The 17,113-nt window shown below is 48.7% G+C and overlaps 1 protein-coding gene across 6 annotated transcripts in view; it reads left to right on the top strand.

Moving 5' to 3' along the window:
• ccdc85cb (coiled-coil domain containing 85C, b) overlaps positions 1–17,113 on the top strand; it is a 41,872-nt gene that overhangs the window by 2,392 nt on the left and 22,367 nt on the right. The gene's annotated exons all lie outside the window — the stretch shown is intronic.

Here is a 17,113-nt window from a genome sequence, read left to right on the forward strand (position 1 = left end):
GCCCGGGCCGAGTTTGCTAAAACTTTGTAATGAAATGGAGGGATGCTATAAGCCCGGCTTTAGGTTGACTCTGGACTGCAATCACACTGCTGTCCATCCATGATGGATAAAAAAAAGAAATCTCTTTTTCCCGTGCAGTCTGCTCCCAAAAATCCCCCTTTTTTTCCGGGAATATAACATGCACATCCAAGAGAGGAGATAAGCGTAGGCAACCCTGGTATGATTGTGTGTGTGTGTGTGTGTGTGTGTGTGTGTGTGTGTGTGTGTGCGTGTGTGGATGGGAGACCTATGGAGGCAGCCCTTTGTCTCACATTTGTCATTAGTGGAAATTCCAAGAATCTTAAAGCCTTTCCCACCCTGCCCCTCTCCACCTCAGACAGATCTTTTTTAATCTGCTCCGTCAGACACTCTCGCACACACACACGCATATTTGGGTGGTTCTTACGTCACAGCAGCACCACCAGCAGCTGAAAACTTGGCCGAGTGGCTGTGCCTGCGGCCGGCCTGCCTCCCTGCCTGCCTCTGAGGAGAAGGGGATTGTGGGTCACCCAGGCCCGTCCCCGTCCCGTCTTAGAGCCGCTTTGATCCCTTTGTTTTTTCCCCCGCGGTCTGGACTCGCGTGTCTCTTCAGAAAGGCCGGCCTGCACACTGGCCTGGAAACCCACTTTCCATGATGGGTGGCAGACCAACCCCCAGCCAGACCAATCAATATGAGAGAGAGAGAGAGAGAGAGAGAGAGAGAGAGAGACAGACTCTCTTTCCCTAATGGATACGCCCAAGAGGGATATGATAGGGGTGTGTGTGTGTGTGTGTGTGGCCAGGGTCTGCTGTGTGGTCTGTGTGTGGAGTCGGTTAACTCTTTTATGGTCAGCGCGTGCAGCTGGCTCGGCCGGGGCTGGGTATAGCGGACCATCGGTCTCCCCTCAGCAGATGTGTGTGAAAAGCAACGCTGCGCCGCTAAGTGCGCAGAAGCAGCCTGACACCAGTGTGGTGGTGAAGCGATGGCGTGTTGGATGAAGGACTCCCAAGCTGGTGGTGTGTGTGTGGTTTAGAGAGAGAGAGACAGAGAGATAGAGTGGAGTGGTGTGGTGTGGTGTGGTGTGGTGGGAAGTGAGGAGGAATAACTTGCAAACGCTCATCAGGTCCTCTGTTGGAGCCCATAGCTAGAGTATGCAAGTCAGCTGAAATACACAGCTGTTCTCCTAGCATCCAGATGGTGTGCTTGTAATTACCACAAAGAGAGCATATTCCATCACTGGTTCAGCATCACAGAAAAATAATAATAATAATATGAAAATCTGATATGCATTTATTAATAATGTATTATATTATTTCTGATATTGCAGAGTCTTATCAGTGTTGCTGATATGACATCTTTAATCGACTGTCTCATTGCTTAAATTAAAAGGCCTCTTGGCAGCCAACCTCTAAAGCTAGCTTATGTTTTCTTTCTTTGCTGTCTGTATTTTTTGACTGACAGCTCATAAATGTTTCCTGGGCAACGGAGCGTATAAATTAAGCTTATGTAAGTCCACTGAAAATCCCGCCCCGTCACTGCGAAAACTGCAGCCATATATTCCAGAGGCGCATGATGATCAGCCAAGTTGGGCTTTAGTGTTTTGACCAGGCTGCATAATCACACGCACAGCATGGGAGCACTTGGGCCAGGCCTGATCACCATGCATGGGCTCAGACACACAGGCTGTGGAGTGCCCCTCCACCCTCATCTTACCCCCTTACATCACCCACCAACAGCCCCCCCCCTTTCAAAACACACACACACACGTACCAAACACACTCACACGCACCCCACTCCTTGCATAACCCCATTCTAAAAGTTCCCAGCAATAAAGGGAGGTGAATCAGAGACCCGAACAAAAGAGCCGAAAAGGGGGTCTGTTGGCTGGGGCTGGGTTTCCCGGCCATGGGGGGGTGGAGTGGGATGGAGGGGAATTGGGAGTGGGTTAGTCTGGGTTGGAGGAGGGTGGGGGGTACAGAGTTAGGGGTGGGGGTTTGGCTAGCTGGAGCCCTGATGCGGCCTGCTGGTGGGGTAATTGGATTTCTTTGAGCGGGGATGTGGATGTGGGAGTCCGGTGCCGAGTCATCAGTGAGGGATCATGCTGGGGGGGGGGACTGGGGAAGGCTGACCGGCTGCTTCTGTCATGAGAAGAGTCCTGCCATGGGGAGGAGGGGAGGGGAGGCGGGGGGGGGGGGGGGGTGGGGGGTGCTTGTGGTGTGATTCCTGCCTTGGGGAGGGTGGTGGTGGTGGGGGGGGGGGGGGGGTCTTTTGTTGGTTTTATTCCAGAGGACCTGCTCTGAGCGCCTGTGTTCACTTACGGTTGGTTCGGGAGTCCGATTTCACGGCAACGTCCTTGCTCTAATGTAACACAGTCCCGAGTGCTCAACTCCCAGCTCTGCAGAGAAGCACTTCAGCCCAATGTGAGGCCTGGAGTTGTGCACTGCACATGTGCGGACTGCATACCAGAGACAAAGGGAGTGTCCTTTTTTTTCTCTCCTTTCCTTTTGACCAGACATAGCGCTTTTGAACCCAGCCCACTACCCAAATTAAACAAAACTCCCTGAACCCCCCCCCCCACCCCCCCCCCCCCCCTCATCTCGCCCTCTTTGTACATGCTGATCACGGCCATGATGAATGAACGAGACCGTCTTCCTCTCCTCTTTTTTACCCGGAATATTGATTACATTATCCTTTCATCCCAGTTCACGGGCACAGGCCTACGTCTTCCCCAAAGTAAACATTTGCCTTTTAGCGCGGTGGGGGCGGAGGGGGGGGGGGCTATCTGTTCCTGCTGTCACCGTGCTCAGAATGGGTCATTATGCTTAAGCTGGCCACAGTTATGCTAATTGGAGGTGGTGGTGCTCTCTTGGCAGCTGGTTGACCCTGGGAGGGTTAATCCCACTAGCAGGGGTGAGAGACAAACTGACCTCTGTGACGGACCGTGTTTTGGAATGGGTGGAGGGGTTGGAGGAGGAGGAGGAGGAGGAGGAGGAGGAGGGGGCCTCATCATGGCTGTTGTGGTGTGGAGGATGATATGATACAGCGGGTGGAATCTGAGGTGCGTGCGTGCGTGTGTGTGTGTGTGTTGCTGGAAGATGTGAAGAGTTCCAGAGTTTCAGAGTTGCAGGTAGGAGGAGCACATATCTGGACAGGCAAGGACGTGTGAGCAATAAACTGCTTAAGATGCCTATGGTGTAGTGTGTGTGTGTGTGTGTGTGTGTGTGTGTGTGTGTGTGTGTGTGGTCTGAGGCCATCCATCTCCCTCCTCATCTCTCCCCTTGAAGAGAGACATTGGCGGGTCAGTCAGAGTGAGACGGTCCAACCTGCTCTCCTGGTCCAACCGAGTGTCCTCCATGACTCGCCCGCTGTGAGCCAGTGATTGATGTGCATTCCAGAGACTAGGCCAAGTGTCAGTCACTGTCCTACCCCCTTCCCCTTTGTGAAGTTGCATACTTCCATACACACTTACTGTACTAACCCTTCCCCTTAGTGAAGTTGCACACTTCCATACACACTTACTGTACTAACCCTTCCTCCACAGCGTCACCTTCTTCTCTGGTAGTGGGTGAACAGGAATGCACAACTGATACTGATATTTATATGGCCTCAGGGCCATCTATCTATCTATTAATGCAAGGAACGTCTGTCTGTGTGTCACTGTCTGTTCCACGCATTACGCTCGAACCACTCATCATTTGGTGGGTGTCATCCTAATGGCACAAGGGTGTGCAGTGCCAAATTTCATGTTATACGAACAAAAATTGCCACATCTACGGGCTCTGCACTAGTTCGCACCAAGATCAATAACTGTGATGGCAAAAAGATATCGCTCCAGCTAATATCAATGATCTTTACACCTATAGTACACTATAACGATAACAACACGAATATTGTTATAGTTACAGTTATCTTTATTGTTCATGTTGTGAAAAGCTTTCCTAATCACAGCCGACTGAGCCGACAGCATTTTCATTTTTTATGACACTAAACTAAGTCATCTTGTGCCTACAGTCGCAGGTACTGTTTGGATTATCACGATGTTGAATTAAGATGAATTTGAAGGGTGTTAGAAATCCATTTAGACAGTAAGTGCCTTCATTCTTCCATGTAGTTTCAGTTATCAGTATCAGTAAATGAAGCACTAGAATTCTGTTGCTTGTTTCTCAGTTTCACCTCCCAGCCCATTTAGACCCAGGAATGTGAAGTGTGTGTTTTCCATCAGAGGGACTTCTGTAGTGAGAGGGCAGCCTCCCTAGGGAGTTTGGCATCTGATAACCAGTTTGGGACTTTATGTAGCCAAGAGGAAAGCTCTCTGTTCCCTATCAAAGGGATTGGGATTCCCTAGGTAGTTTAAGATTGATTTTCAGCATCAGAGGCAATTTGATACGGTAGTTTCCTGCAACATCATGACACTTGACTGAATCACACTCCCTGTTTTGTTTCTTGTGTATTGTTTGTCAGAAAGCCTGCAGGTCAGGAATTCCCACATTCCAGGACCGACTGGAGGAAGTGGAACTCTTTGCGTATGAATAGGTGCTGAGAGAGAGAAAGAGAGAAAGAGAGGGGGAGAAAGAGAAAGAGAAAGAGAGCCGATGGGGGGGGGTGGGGGGGGGGGGGGCTCTAGGTTTGACGGGAGTTTTCTGTCACTTTGAAACCTACGGTTGGATGCTGTGCCCAGAGCCATCAGAGGCTGGTCTGCGACAGAATGAGGTTAAAGTCCCCATCAGCTGTGGGAGAAGCAGCGCAGAGCGCAGTACGCCACACGAGCCAGCCCAACCTTAGACACAACATAGCTGACGGGGCTGCTCACGAGTGATGTGAAGCACAGTGTGTGTGTGTGTGTGTGTGTGTGTGTGTGTGTGTGTGTGTGTGTTTGTACGCATGTCTGTGTGTATGAGCGTGAAGTCCTTAGTCTCTGTGTACGATTCTGAGGCGTCACATGGGTTCAGTTGGCAGCGAAGTGCGGTGTTCTTAGAACGCTCCTATTCAGCTTCTTATTGCCACTACGCAATTAAAACAAATCTGAGCAGAAGGAACTCTTGGAATGGCGATAATCTGCAGTGAATGAGGGTTGGCGTTGGTGAGGAGAGAGAGACTGTGTGTGTTGTGGGGAAGTTTGGGGTGCCACGCTGGTCGCCACGGCAACAGAAGTGATGAGCCCTGGCAGTCTGGACTGCCCACTCGCTCCCTGGCTGGCTGAGAGAGAAAGAGAGAGAGAGAGAGAGAGAGAGAGAGAAAGAGAGAGAGGGGTGGGGTCGGGGAGGGTGGAACTGTGGGGAAAGGGAGTATATGGTGGGGGTGGGGGTTGGCGTTACCCATCGTGCATGACATCACGTTAAAAGGGGTCACCAGTTTGCCTGTGACAGTTTCAGCTCGGACCACATGCTGGGAGCTGAGAGGGGTGGAGGGGAGGGGACGGGAGACCCGTCACCCCCACCCCCACACCAACCCCCACCCCCACTTACCGCTCGCGACCCCCATTCTGTGACTTCCAGGACCAAGGAGAGTTTACGCTCAATGGATGTGGCTGGAGCCCTGCTGGTACAGCAACATTTTCCACTGATGCTATTCTCTATTAGGGCCCCTCTTGAGAGCAGTGTCTCATAGCGTGCATGATGTCTTTATAAATGTGTAACTACAGCCGTGGCATTTTGTCAAGTGCCATTTCTTGACAAATTCATTTGTTATTGCGCATGTACTGTACTGTATGTGAGGTAGAACTTCCAATGAAGTTAACAAGGTCTCATCATGAAATCAGGGACATTTTATTTATGTTTCTTTGGCTTAGAAAGACAAAGAAGTCAGATGGAGTCATATCTGTGCTATAATCCGGGGCTTGTTGGGCTATTATACTAATTTGATGAGCTGCGTGGAACATTCCGGTGAAGCAGCATCGATTGTTGCAGTTGAATGCAGCGCGGCATGCTGGGGCTTTTTGATGAGGTGGCCAAGGTGATGGTGGCACCCTGGCAGGGGTCCGGCCACGGGAGCATACCACCCCGTCAGCAATCCAATTCTGTTTACGCAAACTCTACCCTGGGTCACCTTCAGGGAGCCCCAAAAAACACACACACAGCCAAAAGTCAAATGCGGCGAGTGTGTGTGTGTGTGTGTGTGCGTGCGGGCGTGTGCGTGTGTGTGTCTGTGTGTGCCCTCAATGCCCTCCCTGGCCAATAAAGATGTGACTCTGTGTCTGTCAGCTTTTTTCCCCCACTTCTTCTCACTTGCCGTCTTAAGCTGAAGTGCAAACGCTTCACTTTCTCTCATGGGGCTTGAGGCAACTTATCTCCATCAGGGCTCGTTCTCCCATCTCCCCTAAGCGGAGCTCTGGCATTTTGCTCTGTCCCCATTCATTCTACATGATGCACCGGGTTGGTGGCTTGAGGGTAAACTATGTATGTAAGTACAGTATGTATGTAAAATATGTACATGAAATATTAAAGGCATAGCCCGAAGCTCTGGCAAAAAAAAAGTTTGAGATCAACAGAACCATATGACGTGCTCCTTTTCAAGCTCCCGTGTCCCGACGTAACGTGTCGGTTAGCTGGGAGTGGGACGGCGCTGTATGGCCACTGTGTTTCCCATTTCAAGTTAAAGTTGACTGATATGTATCAGATTGCTTTTCCCCAAAGGGACGTGGGGTGCCTCTCATGTAAAGTTTATACGTCCTCCCTCGCTCCTCGGGCCTCGATCCTCACTGATCTACATAAAGAAAGATAGACGAAGGGATAGACTATCGTTGTTGCCGCCCCATCATTCTTTATGTAGATCAGTGAGGATCGAGGAGCGAGGGAGGGCGTATAAACTTTACATGAGAGGCACCTATGGACTCAAGCCAGCTGATCGCCAGCCTCTGACCTCCAGCACACCCACATTTACAGAGCTGCCACGCCACAGAGTCCACACAAAGAGTTATCTGGGGGGGCTGATGCACCCTTTGACCAGGCCTGACCCAGCTTAAAGGGCTGGGAGGAAAATGTTGCTGAATTTGACAAAAAAAAAAGGAAAAAAAGCAGTCTGTAATGTATTTTAATCAAACGTCTGCGCCTTTTAAGCAAAAGTTGCTAATGTCATGCTGTGCTGTGCGTTTTAAAAGTTTCTCTGAGCACTGCACTCAGCTGGATTCACAGGAGAGAGCTGAATTGGGCATATTTGGGCACATTTCCAGCTCAGCGCTGTGCCCTCTTGCATGCCAGGGCCCCCTGTTTGGAGCGCTGCACCACACCTGGTACCTCAGATGGGAACCCACACACACACACACACACACACACACACACATTCACACACACTGATGTCATCAGGTTCAGGCCCTGTGAGACACGAAATGGAGCTGTTTGTTGCGGCAAAAAAAAAAAAAAAAAAGCATCCAGTGTTCCGTCCGCTCCAAAAGCCGCTGTGGCACGAAAAAGTGCAACATTTCCGCAACACATCTAAGTGGGTCAGTCGGAGCAGTCATCTGGCATTGATTGTCTCTAACTTAAAAAGTGTTGCCTCACATTCAGGAAATGTTTTATTTTATTTATTTATTTTTGTTTCGTGTTAGGGTGGTTCGGTCACCTTAACTGGAATTTCCTCTCTCACTCGCGCTCTCTCCCTCTCGCGCGCTCTCTCTCTCTCTCTCGCTCTCTCTCTCTCTCTCTCTCTCTCTCTCTCTCTCTCTCTCTCTCTCTCTCTCTCTCTCTCTCCCCCCTTTCCCCTCTGGGTGTGTTTTAGTTTGGCTTCACTTTTTGGGTGGTGTCAGGAAAGAGCCCGGCTCGCCGTTATTGATAACACATTTGCTCTCGTTTTCATTTCTCCCATCTAGCGCCCTGTAAAGGGAGATTTCCTTGGGTGGAGTCCCTCTCTCTTTCGTCCTTTTCTCTCTCTCTCTCTCTCGTCCTTTTCTCTCTCTCTCTTTCTCTCTCTCTCTCTCTCTCATCCCCTCTTCCACTCTTCCATACCCACACTCTCTTTTCCTCACTCCTAAATTTACACCCCCCCCCCCCCCCCCCCCACTCTCTGTCTTCTCTCTTTCACCCCCACCCCCCCACCCCGTCTGTGGGAGAAGTTGGGAAGTTGGGGTGGAGGCCGTGCTCAGGCAGTGAACAGCAGGCCATCTGTCCGACGCCATTGTTCCCAGGGACAAAGCTAAGGAGGGCTCTTTTTAAAAAAAAATAAATAAAAAAAGCCAACCAGAAACGCTCTGAAAGAAGCCTCCATTGGCCCTCACCACCAGGCCCCCCAATCTCAACCAGCCAACCAAGTCCGGGAACCGTGCACTGGCCTCTGAAATAAGCACGAGGGATGACCACAGGGGTGGTGGGGGGGGGGGGTGAAAGAACATTTAAAAGGGTTGTTGGGGGGGGGGGGGGGGGGGGGGTGGTGTGTGCTCACAACAGGAGACTGCTCTGCTGCCGGGCAGGCCTCGGGAGAAGATTAGGGGATGACCAGCAGTGGCCTCCCCGCCGCTCAAACGGCCTGACCTCCTCCGATATATCAATCCGCTATCTCTTTATCTCCCCCGCTTTACAGTCTTACAGGCCATTTGGACCGCAGAGTACCATGAGCTCCAGTAAGTCATAAAACACAAATGAGAGCCATGGAAATGTCGGATCAAAGCGATAATCTCTGTGCTCGGGACTGACTGTGTGTGTGTTTTTGTGTTTGTGTGTGTGTGTGTGTCTGTGACGTGTGTATCCAGTCAAATTATATCTCTATCTTCTCAGCGAACAAACCATTGTGCCAATGGGGGAGTTCACCTATTGAGATCCTGTGTGCCATGCCAGTTGGCTGATTGCGTTTTTAAATGTTTAAATCAACCACCTTCTACTATAAATTAATTAAACATGTTTTGTGGCTTACATCATATACAGTAGACCATCCACGCTTTGCCACTCCCACTGTGCTGTCAAGTTTTACAGCTGTGAAAGTTCTGCTGGTAATTAAAAAAAAAAAGCTAACCTTGGCTGTCTCTCCAGAAGGGAGCCTGCAATTAAAGCGGTTTAGTCTGCCATAGAGGTTTACTGCCAGTTTGGCACTCCTTCACATATTGTAAATTGGTCAATTGATTAATTGATTGATTTTTTTAAATTGTTTTTTTAACCACATATATTTTTTTTATTAGTAATTTTAATATTTCATAATGTGCATGTGGAAAGGCCACTAAAAAATCCCCACCCACGCCAGCATCCTCACCCTACCCCTGTCTCATTCTTAGAATTTAGTCTCCATGCACATCATAAAGAGCTTTATCTAAAAGCCTGTGATAATACAAAATGCGGGACTGGTGCGGAGGGGAAAAGGCCGTTGTGAATGATTACTACTCTAATCTAGCCCATCCAGGTGAGTTATCCTCTCACAGAGAGCCCAGGGGAATCCTTCAGCCGCACAGCTGGAGCCCACTGATGCATTTGCCTCACCAACTGCTGCATGACACAGTTGTCTGCCAGTTATGTCGAATCAGTTCTGGGGGGGGGGGGGGGGGGGGGGGGGGCTGGGTTGGGGAGTATCATGTAATGGTAAAAATGACATACAACATACACCGGTCTGCAAATCACCTCATAAATCCAGCTAGTTTCAGATCCTCTTTTGTCCGAAGAGGTTCATCATGGGCCTTTATCAGAAGTGCTCATGATTTATGGTAATGCTAATGAGTGGCTGGCTGGCTAATTTGGCGCCACATCCATCATTTCGTCAGGATTTTATGGGAACAAGTGGAGAAGCACTATGTCATTTTGTGTCATTTTTCTTGGATTGGTGCCTGATAGCCATTCCACCCATTAGTCAGAAATATCTGAGGTTCTGCGATTTGTGTGAGACACATATTTGCATGTGATTAGATCAAATCAGAATGTTCCCAGGTTTAGTTGGCCTGCCTCAAAAAATCACTCAGTCAGCCATAGAGAGATAAAACAGCATTAAAGTAGTAAATCAAAAATGCACTGGCCCTGCTGTAGAGAACGAGACAAACAAGGTACTATTGGATATTTCTTGCTCATTCTCGTCATATTGCTATTTTTAGTTTTGGGTAATTTTTTTTTGTTGCTCCAGGCATGTCAGTGTAGACATACCTTATCTAGCGCCTTATTATAGAGTTCCTGTTCTCTAGTGCCTCCATTTTGTTTCATCTCTTTCATCCATTTCATTAAGTCTGTGAATGGTGGCTTTGAAGATGGCTTTTGGCTCATGAATTAAGGCCCCATTTTATACAGCACGCAATCAAACATATAAATATTCAGCATGCTGGTCTATATATCTATGTCTTTGTTTCAGGTGTGTACTGTATCTGTTTGCGTTTCAAGTAAACATGTGACAAAGCATCCCAGCCATTTGGAAATAATGTAGCCTATTCATTTTCCTCCGGTTTGTTTCCCCGCCTGCACTGTATCTCTTCTGTGCTGATGTTTTCATAGATGGAACAAGATAGGACTGATGATGCAAAAGATCACCCACTTCTAAGTTGTCCTCCTGAGTTAGGTTCCATTCAGACCAGCTGTTCAGTTAAATTGGTCTTTCCCGGCGACTAAGATTTCCTCGCAAAATCCATCGAGTTTTATCTTCTTTGTCCTCGAGTGGGAATGCCCCGTATTCGTGGTTGTGATGTTTCAAACCAAACAGAGACAGGGGAAAAAAAGAAAGAAAGAAAAAGGGGGGGGGGAAAACATGCACAAAACACGCATAAATGCATTTGGGCAGCATTCGTTAAGTAGCTTACAGATAACGAAAGGAGATTATAAGTGTAATATTGTAGCCCGAATGATGTGGAACGTGGCTTTTTGCTCTCAGGGAGCACGATTAGAATTTAGACCCTCTTGTCTTCTCCCTCCCTTTCTCTGATTTAAGCTGCTCCAGGAGATCCAGGCTAGCTGGGGAATGAGTAGGAATGTGAAAATATACGATCAAAATAGATATGTTAAAGGGACACTTCACCGATTAGCATTAAGCTTTGTATCTTTAGAAAACCAGTCATGTTTTTGAATAGTCGTGCGTCATTCCCTCAGTTTGCCTTGAGATGGGAGAAATACGGATTTCAATGTTGGACTTCCTGCTTTCGATGATGTAAAAATCATCATTTTACATCATTGAAAGCAGGAAGTCCTATTCATGGGTTTCATTGAAATCCGTAGTTCTCCCATCTCAAGGCAAACTGAGGGAATGATGCACGACCATTCAAAAACATGACTTGTTTTCTAAAGATACAAAGCTTAATGCTAATCGTTGACGTGTCCCTTTAAGGGAGTCGTCCTACAGGAGGCAGAGTCTCCAGCAGTGGCATGGCGGGGCTGTGGAGAAAGGCAAGATGAGAGTCGCCCTCGAGGGCTAAGAGTGCTCTTGGCAGGGGGGCTCAGGGTTGAGAGTCTTAGAATGTGGATATTGCGGCAGAAGAAGGCTCTTCAGCCCAGCCGCTTGTTGCTAGGATACCCTCTCTCTTTTTTTGTGCAACGTTGAGTAGTGTGCTCTGCCTCCTCCTCCACCCCCCCCCCCCCACCACCACCACCACCACCAATGTATGTTCCCCCTGTCACTTTCCTATTTGTTTAACTTCAAAGCAGGTTCAGACTTGTGTGGGGGGGAATGCTAGCATACTCATTTTGTGTAATGTGTGCTAGCAAACACAGTTGTTTTTGGAACATCCCTTTTGAACTTTTTTTTTGCTTTGTGTTTAGGACCTATATCGGCTTCACTAGCATATTGTTTTCATTACTTTTTAACCACTCAAATTGAAATAAAGTGGCATCAGACAGTCCAGTGGAAAATAAAGTTTTGTAAAGCTGTCCATTTACCAGACTTTTTATATCTTCCTCTTGAAAGCTTTCTTTTTTTTTTATTGGGATCCCCCCCCCCCCCCCATGTCCTCACAAAGCGGGCAATGCAGTTGTGAGTGAGAAAAGGGAAAAAAGTGGGGGGGGAGGGATTATGTAACGCACCCTCATCTGGACCTGGAAGAGAAAGTTGTGGGGAGCCGATGTGAGGCTCAGGTCATTTCTCTCCCCACAGCTGCGTCAGACTCAGAGAGAGAGGGAGAGAGAGAGGGGGGAGGAAAAAGGACAGAGGGAGTAAAAAAGAGTGTGAGGGAGAAAAAAGCAGAAAAGTAAGGAAGAGTTTGAAAACCAGTGTGTAGTTCTCCACGTGCTGTGACAAGGAAAACAGCACCCCATCATCACCGAGTGCGCCTGGGGTCTCAACACTGCAGTCCCAGCAGAGAAGAAATCGGTCCAATCACAGCCAAGCTCTGAGGGCGTGCGTTGTGGGGTGGGGGTGGCGAAGGCTCATCGCTGTCCTGTCACTGCTAACCCGAGACAGTGGCCTCGGCCGAGCCTTTGAGAGTCCCTTTTTCTACCCTTCAATGGGTGCCATGCATTCCTGCGCTCAATGGGTATAGAATGCCACTGAGGGAGCGCTGCAGCAGGCCAAGGCAGCCAGACCTTCCCCTTGAGGGTCATCGATATGAAAAGCTAGCGTAGCGTAAGGAATGGAGAGAGAGGTGCCCAGCCATGTGTGAAAGCTCTCCCTTCACATCCAGCATTTCATGGAGAGACACATGCATGCACACACATACACACACACACACACACACACACACACACACACACACACACACACTCTGGGGTAGAGCTGACAGGCTCATAACTATAGACAAACACACACCAAACGGCAAGGCTTACATGCAGAGACATGCATGCACAAATCGCTACCCAGTGACAGAAAGATGTCTGAGCTGGGCTGGCCCTCCCATACCCAGTGCAACAGTTGAAGCCTCCGTGGAAAAGGCTTTTGTGCACCAAGAGGCAAATGACATGCCTGTGGTCTTGGAACACTTCTTTTTCTTGCCCCCCTCCCCCTCCCCAACCTCAGCCCCCTTGTCAGTATTACGTAATATGATGCTGGGATAATGATGATGTGACCTGATCAGAATGTGACATGTGAAAGCGTTTGGATGACCAGTTTTGGTCAAAAAGACCTCAAGTAGCAAAACAGGCCATTTAGATGAAATGGGGGTAAACACACAAGTGTTTGGTTGTGTGTTTTTAATGGAGCGGAGTGGAGTGGAATGTGCCCTGACTAATAGAGGGGTTGGGACGGAACTGGGGATCACTTGGGCTCCTCAGGCTGCTGAGCACGCTGACAGATACTTGAACCGAGGTGCTACAAACGTCACGACACGTGTCGACTTATCTGATGTACGAATCAGTCGGGAGTGAAATCGTTTTGATTGCAGCACCTGCGGTGAAACGGTCTACAACAGGGGGAAGAATGTTAACATTCTGAAGAACATTCCGTGACCAAATGTAACGGTGTGAGTGACGGCACACTGCAAAGCAGTAGTTGCTGACATCTCTGTCAACAGTCTAGTTAGCATTATCACACACACACACAGATTGTATAAAGGAGAGAGAGATCGAATTTGAAAAAGAACATATGCCCCCCTTTAGGTAATCTACAGATTTCAGCTGTAAGATGATTACGGCTTGGATGGGTTGTATTAAAAAACAGAGGCAGATAAAATGGCTTAAGCTTATTGCAAGCCAGTTACTATCAACCTATTGGTCAAATACCATGGCCTAAATGTTTTGTCTGTGAACAGATTTGTTGTGGTAGGAGTTCAGATGAAAGTCATTACTGGTTAGACCATATGCTATTAATCATCTTTGAGTGAAATTATTTTGGTGAAATGGCCTCTTGCACACATAATGGTCTTGCAGCATTCTAGCCAATATTTCATGCCAGTTTCACTTTCCAGTAGTTTGATACACTCATTTTCAGACATTAGGATGAAATGGGGAATCTGCATGTACTCGATCCAGATAGTTAAAAGTGGTACAAGGCAGTTTTCCTTCACTTTGTTTCTTCTCACTCTTGATACATGATGCATAATAATGTGCAACTATGTAATTACACTCCAAATGGAGCTCCCTGGAACGCCTGGGCTGCAGTGATTCCAGAACATGCATCACGGAATGTTTGCGTGCTCCGTATGATCCAGAGTCATCCGTCTTGCCTGCTGAAAGGTGGGATCGCTCTGCGAGCTCTCCGGCGGATGAGAGTTTGGGGGTGTGAATTAGGCATTCTGTAATGAGTAGGGGGATTGATAGGGCTTCATTAAGTTTTATGGGGCCCTTGGGTAGCATGGAGTGGGTCTACGTCAGATTGATATGGCCAAGGTTAACCATCTGGCCATAAAACGCTCATCCCTGGCACTAATGGAATTTGTCCACCGATCTCCACTGTCCAAGGCCCGCTAATATGTTTAATGGCCTTCCGATGCGGAAGTTGAAGGCGTCCACTTTATAAATGCCGCATTCGTAGACCATTTGTGAAATGACAGTGCAAAGGGACGGTCGTTCGGAGTCTGACTTAACCGAGTCACGTGTGCTGGAGTAGGACGTGGAAGGACATTCTGTACTGCGCAACAGTGGCGCTAGGCTACTGTGCCATGCGTGGTCGGAGCATTTGTTACACTCCGCACGAGATTAGAGGACATTAGTCTTGCATTTGTGTCAGGGCTCTTTGTGATGCAAGTGCATTGAGAGACACAGTTCCAGCCCAGCTTTAGCTCGATAAACAGAGCTGCTGTGGCCTCTGTTTGTGTGTGTGTGTGTGTGTGTAGCCTCTAGCTACATGACCTACAAATCCATCCAACACTCAGCCAACCTATTAAACTCACTAGGAAAAGAGTCAATAGCCCCAGCCACTCTCGTGATAAAGTCGCAGCTAACACGGGTCGACACCCAGTCTGCGTAGGGCTTCCAAACAGTTTTTCGGTTTTACATGGAAAACAGCAGCCGCTGCACTAATGTCAAAACTGCAACTCTCTCGCTCCGAGAACCCTGTGCTGTTAGTTGAGCTGTTAAACAGCATGGGGCAGCTAGATGTGACTCAGCATGCTAAATTTGTATGAATGAGAAACACACCCCAAGGACCGACAGTCAGCCTCTGTAAGTGGCAGTCAGATGGCTTGATGTGCGGAGCCTATTTCGGCACGTTGTTTTTGTTGCATTGCACTGCACGCTTGCTTGTTTATTTATATATTTTGTAGGTTTTTGCAGTGTTTTCTGCAAGACAGCAACTTGAGAGTTGACGGAGGCTTTTTCTCACAGCAAGACATCTTCTCTGTTGTCGGCACTCGTGGTGTAGGCGTCTGCCAAAGCCGAAGAAACGAAGGGAGAGAGAGATAGAGAGAGAGAGAGAAAAAGTGTCACCACTTTAGAGGGCTTGAAATTAGCGTGCCGTCTGCTCCTACAAGGAGATTTGATGTCTGTTCTGAAATAGATTCGGTGAAGCTCTCAACAGGTCCCTCCTTTCTCTTGACTTCAAACACGCTGGTGGGAGGGAAGCGATTGCCTGAACTGAGCCACTTGCTATCTTTCATCATGTGGAATACTCTGGGCCAGGGAGAGAGCGCCCACCGACAAACATCTCACACTCCCTTCTGTCCTATCAGCGTGGCAGTTGACCATTCAGGGAGTGGAACTGGCCTAGTATTGTCAGACATTCTCTAGCCCAGCCCTTTACAGTACAACAGTGTTCTCTCAGCTTAATGTTTGTTTTCAGGTCATTAAGATTGGATAGACTTGTAATGCTCACCTAGTTTTTTTGCGGTGGTTCTGTGGCACCCTCTCAAGAATTGGCTGAAAAAAAGGTTTGATTTCAGATGGCCAAAAAACTGGCTCGATTTTGTCACAATTCTGGACATGTTAATGCCCCAATGGTAAAACTACCCTGGACCAGAACACAGCCATTTTGAATATACCATGGCGATGTTCCCTCTCTCTTCATCATGGAGGCTGAAGCAACGTCTCCGCCGTCGTGTCAAACATAGTTTAGATTGGTTCGCCAGACCGAACTGAAAGCATGGCGAACTGCGAGTTTATTTTGAGGTTACTTTCTTTTCACAGAGAGCAGAGGAGCTCTTACATCCCCACATTCGAGCTGCATTTTTTTTTTCTGCGCTCCCTCTTCCAGAGCTCGCGCTCTGTGGGTTTTTAATGGAAGCCAAAGTTGTACTTGTCCTCGGAATGCCATACATATTTAGCGTTTACTGCTTCCAGATAAACACATTTAGGTTCTGGGTTATATAAGCACAACACACTCAGCCAGTTGAGAGGCAGACTCCCTTGCTCCTAGTATGCTGATGTATTCAAATGAAGTTGCCTTGAGGGCCTTGCATTGCGTTGCATTGCGAAACACAAACACAGGAAGGGACCCGGGGTTAAGCAGCCCCATGGGCCGTTCCTGTTGCCCACCTAGCCCATAGATTCTGTGGAGCGCCATGTGCGTTCGCACAGCGCTGTCCCCCCCCCCCCCCCCCCCCCCCCATGCTTCTCCTGCCATTCATGGACTAGCCCAGGCTGGCTCCTCTCCCAGGGTGGCGAAGGTGAAGCTCTGCTCTGCTTCACAGCGGGACCCAAGGTTGAGCGACATGGCTTTAGACGCCTGAATGTGTTTTGCCCTGGCACAGAGGCGACCGCGCCAACGATTAGGCCCCAGTCACAGCACGCCCGGCCATTGTCCAGCAGCCCATCCCTCTTGCTCTCCGAATGGCTCGTGACAGCTCCGAGGGGAAAAGGATCGGCACCTCAGGGCATTGCGCAGCGAGTGGCTCGCCCCAAATATCAGGTTTGGTTAGGGAGTGGTTTCTGTTGCAGCAAGAGTTAGACTTGCGTAGCGAAGGCACAGATCAAATCCACTCGTGTGTGTCTAGATGTTGAGACTGATCACTTGAGTTAGACTGCGACTCGTATGCCAAGAACTCGCACAGTTCCTGCCTCTGCCAAAAAAAAAACAGTTTAGCTCCTGTTATCGATGCCTACAGAGATTAGCCTTAATGTTTACTGAGTCTGAGCTCTATTCAAAAATTCCTGTGCGCATACTTGAGAGCCTGCCACTAGACAGGCCGTCTAGATTATCCCTGGTGCCAAGGTGTGGCGTTGGCTCTTTAAAGAGACTGAGGTGTGGGGGGAGGGGTGGTGTGACATGTTTGCAGCTAGTTTGACTTCAGTGGCACATCCGTGCTGAGAGCGGGGCGATGCCAAGGTGACGCGTCTTGGCACGTAGGTACCGCCATCGCTGCCCAAGACGTGACCACCTGAACACATACAGTGAGTCAGTGACACA

The sequence above is a fragment of the Sardina pilchardus genome, chromosome 12 (assembly GCF_963854185.1).
Source record: "Sardina pilchardus chromosome 12, fSarPil1.1, whole genome shotgun sequence".
Classification (NCBI taxonomy): domain Eukaryota; kingdom Metazoa; phylum Chordata; class Actinopteri; order Clupeiformes; family Clupeidae; genus Sardina; species Sardina pilchardus.